The following is a 5,526-nucleotide window of genomic DNA, read 5'->3' on the forward strand; positions in this document are numbered from 1 at the left end:
GCTCCTGCCAGCACCAAGCTGCTCTGTGTGACCAGCCACAGAAACTGAGGTGGGACAGAAGAAGTGAAAGGTGGGTAGGAAAGGTGCAAAAGAAGGACAGGAAATAAGATTTTAACCCACGTGGAGGTGTGCTTGCCTTCCCAGCCTCGGTCTCCCTAAGCCAGTTCCTCCCAGGCCTGTCACTCTCTGTGAACCTTGGAGGCCGTGGAGATTCACCCACCTACACAAGTCACCTCGTGCACAGGTAATAAAGACTAAGCAAGGAAAGGAGTTTTAAAGAAAATCCTTCCGGTGTTATCTACTACTGGGTTAAACACTGACAGGTGCCTGGGAAAGCTTGCCAGGAGATAAGAAGATCCTAGAGAAGGCGGTAACAAAGAGAATGGACTCGGTGGCTGGCCGCCTCCCTTTCCCCCAGTCTAGGAGAGGAGCCGAACAGCCTGACCCTGGTTGTAAAGTCAGGAGTGTCCTCCTGGAACATCTGCGCCAAGCCACCTGTCAGGGCCTGCGGCCTCTCCGGTGCGGCCCCTGCTTGTAGGCACAGGGAGGCCGTCCACTGAACCCCGCCCGCCACTGCCAAGGTCTGAGTGATAAATGCCCAACCCTCTCCGCCCAGTCCTCCAAGCTCTTCTCTGGGATGGGTCAACAAGGGCGTCTGCAGCCCTGGGGATGGCACCTACCCCTCAGGTAATGGAGACAGCCTGAGGATCCAGAGAACAGACACCATGAGCCACCTTGGCCACCAGACAGAGGCCAGCTCCAGGCACCTCCTCACCCAACCCCTCTCTCCAAGTGTCCTTTAAAAGAAAAACCTGAGAATCCCCGACCTTCTGCCACTCTTCACATGGTCCACGTTCTCCCTTCCATGTGTGTTCCTTGCTTTCCTACATGAATCTCTGTGTCTCTGAGGCATCCTTGAATTCATTTCTGCAACATTTGTTAAGAACTCCACTCCTTGTGATTGAGGTCCCGCTTTGGAACTCCTTGTACTTCCTCCAGTAACTGAATTGATAAGATGTCTGGCAGAAATTAAGAATGTGTGTGTGCACTCATGTTCTCTCTCTCTCTCTCTCTCTCTCTCTCTCTTTCTCTCTCTCACACACACACACACACACACACACACACACTTTTTTTTTTCTTTGAGATGGAATCCGGGTGGACCTCAAACTGCTGAGCTCAGCAATCCTCCTGCCTCAACCTCCTCCCAGCCAGGACTACAGGCACACACCACCAGGCCTAGCTAGGAACATCTATTCACACTGGGGATTGAGTGATTCATACTGGGGACTGAACTCAGGGGTGCTTTACATCTGAGCTAGATCCTCAATCCTTTTTAATTTTTGAGACAGGGTCTTGCTAAGTTGCTGAGACAGGCCTCGAACTTGCCATTCTCCTGCCCCAGCCCCCGAGTTGCTGGGATTACAGGCGTGTGCTACTCGACCAGAATATTTTAATTTATGACATTTACATCTTCCTTTATACATGCGTGTTGCGAGCCACCCAAGGGCTGTGTCTGTGAGCTATGGGCATGTGAGTATATGAGGGGACTGGCCTGACGGTCCTGCCTGATTGGGCTGTGTGACCTATGTGTGCCCTTTCTCTCCTTCTGCCTGTGATCCCACACAGCACGAAGATGAGTGTGGCTTTCCAAGATGTCGGTCAATCTGCTGACCACAAGACATCACCAAGCAAGAATCCACCCTTCGAAACCCAATCCCTTGCCTTATTTGGGTGGAACTTTCTCGAATGACTTCCCCTAAATAAAAACAGGGGTTTGGGGTGTGCCCGCTCTCTTGTTCCTTCCAGCACGGAGCTGACCCTTGGGGTCACCGAGCTGTCCTGCCTTAGAAACTTATGCTGTGGGCTCTGTGGTTTCTTCTTCGTGTTTCATAGTTATTGATACAGCCAGCTCCTTTGAACCCAGCTCTTATCGCCAGTCTGGCCAGCTGGTGATACATGTGATAAAAATGTTTCTAAGTATACCCTCCTATCATCCTGTTGATATAAATATTCTAAAGGAAAAGAAATGTGTCCTGGTTTGACAGTGTTTTTGCCTCCTTAGGGTTATTTCTTCTTCTCCTTTGTTGCCTTCTTTTCTGGGGGGATGGGTGGTTGCAGGGATTGAACCCAGGGGTGCTTAACCACTGGCCACCTCCCTGCCCTTTTTATTTTGTATTTTGAGACAGGATCTGGCTAAATGCCGTAGTGCCAGCCCCCCCTCTTTGCCTGGCACCTTCCTCAGTTCGCTCTTCACAACCCATAGGATGATTATCTTAAGTTAATGGGCCTCCCAGTGTGGGGAGGCTAGAGTCCATTCTCTGGACTCCCGGGGACTCTGAGTACTCGCTAGGATCTCAGAATGAAATGCACAAGCTCGAGTCCTAGAGAGAAGTTTCCACACGCATGCGTCTGGAACCTGCTGGGAGGTCAAGCTGCTGCTCAGGTAAACCGGGTCTTGGTTCTGGTTCACCTGGGTCTCTCCCCACTCACCCCTCGGACCCCTCTCCAGCCCCCGGTGTGCACAGAGGACAGAAGCATCACAGCACACCTGAGAACGCCCAGGTGCCCTGTTGGAGGAGGAGCAGCGGGAAGGACAGCAGAGGTCTCCCCGTTGGTCATGCATCAGGTGGTGGCCAGGCAGAAGGCAGCCAGACAGGGCGAGGCCCTCACAGACAGCATGGCCGCCTCTGGCAGAGGGTGTCTGGGGCTGCTGCACCTTTGCTTTAGGGTTTTCATCAAGAAGCAAAGTATAGGCATGTCCCCTGGGCCGGAATCTGGCCATTGACCACTCGAAGTGCAGCTGCCCAACTACGGCCACACTGGCCAGGAGGGAATAACCACAGGTGACCTCAGTCAGCTGGGGAGGAAGGCCCCAGGTCCCAGCCAGGGTAGCTGAGGCCCCTGGAGCGCGGCTCTGAGAAGGTAAAGCAAGGGTGTGAAGAGTGAGGTTCACGCCCCAACCCAGGAGAGCTCCCGGCAGCAGGATGGCCACCAGCTGCTTGCCTTCCTTCCAGAGAGAGAAGGGTGGTTTGAGATGGGAAGGGGACAGAAGGGGAGATGGCTGTTAACCAAGACAGAGTCACTGGCCTGTGCTGAGGTTCAGACCCAGGGCCCTGCACAGCGGAACAGGCACTCTACCCCTGAGCTGCCCGCCAGCCAGAACGAGATTTTCCAGTGGCCCACAATGCTGGGCCTATGACGGTTCTGGGCCTATGAGGGCAATGCTGCCACCAGCCAGGGGTGGCCGCCTAGGAAGGGCCACACATTACCTTCAACCAGATTAACAAAGGGCCCCTGGGGCAGACAGACCAAGAGGCACACAGCACCACCAAATGGGCTGCGGCCACATCTCCAGCACCACCGCCTGTGAGGGTCGCCTTGTGTCCAGGACCAACTCCACGACCACACTGCACCTGGAGGGCAGCCTGACCACGCCCCCTCCTGCAAACTGTCAGGCTCAGCCGCAGAAGCACTCCCACCCAGGACCAGGTCCAAGGCTCCCCAGCACCGGCCAACGCAGCTCTAGACTTGCTCTCGTCACAGGGCGCAAGTACTACCTGCTATGAAAGGTCCCGTCACTAGGCCGGCAGCCATTAATCAAATGTTTCAGAATGGCCAGCAGACAGAATGCTAAATGTCCCAACACAAAGGAGTGATAAGGCCTAATCCCATCATTACACATGGTATATATATATCCAAATGTCACATCAGGTGCTGTGGTACACGCAGGAGGCTGGGGCAGGAGGATCGTGAGTTCAAAGCCAGCCTCAGCAATGGCGAGGTGCTAAGCAACTCAGTGAGACCCTGTTCTAAATAAATAAAATATAAAATAGGGCTGGGATGTGGCTCAGTGGTCAAATGTCTCTAAGTTTAATCCCCAGTACAAAAAAAAAAAAAGTCATGCCATATCCCATAAATATGCACAATTATTATGTGTGATTTAAATATAAAAATACACATTAAAAAATCCCTTTGACATGAATAATTTACAGATTATTTATTTATTTATTTTGGGTGGTGTTGGGGATGGAACCCGGGCCTCGTGCATGCTAAACAAGCGCTCACCACTGAGCTACACCCTCAGCCCGGGTTCTTCTGTTCTGCTGTGAAATCCACATTGAGTACCTTTAAACTGTGCTGGCGTCTGTTGTCGCGCTTGGTCTGCAGTGACCACTCTCTCTGCAGTGGCAGTGCTGTTGACCCCTGCGGCAGGAGTGGCCCTGAGCTCCTCGGTTCTTGGACACCAGACCCCAGCTTGCCCTGTAGCTCCCAGCCTCCCCAGGCTCTGGGGAGTGAGGTCACCCTCCCTGCTTCCGTCCCGGGGTGAGGCGCTGCTCTCTGGACAGAGCCCTCTGTCCTGCCCCTTGCCCTCTGGAAACCCACAGAAAGCCTGTCTTGCTTAACAATTTTGATGAAAGGTTAATTTGAATCCAGTGGTAAACAGGGCTTTTAAGATCAGGCTGAACACGCTCCAAGTGTCACAAATGTCACACATGTCCCTGTGCGCCTTCTGCAGGACTGACCTGGTGAAGGGAAAGCCTGGGGAAAGTGCCAGGGGAGAGGAGGGAGGTTAGTGAATGCGTTTTCCTCTCTTGTCTGTTCTCATCTGTGTTTTCTATTTGTTTTGTTTTGTCTTTAGTAAACCAAATGCATCTAACTTTTTTATATTAAAATACCATATTCTTATTTAAGGAAGGCTTAGATATTTTCACTTGATCATCCTGACCTAACAGCTTTTTCAAAAAATCACTAAAGCTTGGAGTGATGTGTGAGGCCCTGGTTCAATTCTGGCATCAAAAGAATTTAAATAGAAATGATAAGAACAAATTTTTAAAATTGCCAGAAGACGTATAAAGCTGACCTTTCTGGCTGGATCCGGTTCCCAACCCTCACTCCCTCAGAGCTCCCAGTCTGGTGTGGCCCTGGACCAATCAGGGAGCCTCACCCCAACCCTCTTCCTTTCCTTCCTTCCTGACCGACCCAGAGATGGGGTGGGTCAGGGGTGGGGTCAGAAGAGCTGAAAACTCAGGGACGCATTGGACCGGAAGGAAGGCACCTTCCCCAGGCAGGACCTGAGCCGGATGCAGGAGGAGAGGCTCAAGGACAAGGCGAGGTGACTTCCTGGAATGACACGCAATGATTTGGGACAGGAGGGTCCCCAGCAGAGAGACTGCATTTCCCAGATGGCACTGCTCCCTTGTAACTAGAGTGACTCCTCACTCCAGCCCCAGCCAATCCATACTGAAGGAACCACTAACAGGACTGCTGAGAGGAGCTCTGCTCCAGCCTCCTAGAACAGCACTAGTGCCCAGCAGGCATCTGGACTATGCAAAGGCCTTGGGAACGAAGCCTGGTCTCCGCAGTGGGGACTGCCCCCAGCCCTGGACTGTCAAACTATGAATTTGCTTAAGATTGAAATAAACTTCTATCTCATTTAAACCACTGCTCATCTCAAACTCTCTAAGATGCCAGTCTTCTTAGCTAAGGGACATGACAAGGCCACAGCTCTCTTGGGAGGTGTGCACA

The sequence above is a fragment of the Urocitellus parryii genome, chromosome 8, assembly GCF_045843805.1.
Source record: "Urocitellus parryii isolate mUroPar1 chromosome 8, mUroPar1.hap1, whole genome shotgun sequence".
Taxonomy (NCBI): domain Eukaryota; kingdom Metazoa; phylum Chordata; class Mammalia; order Rodentia; family Sciuridae; genus Urocitellus; species Urocitellus parryii.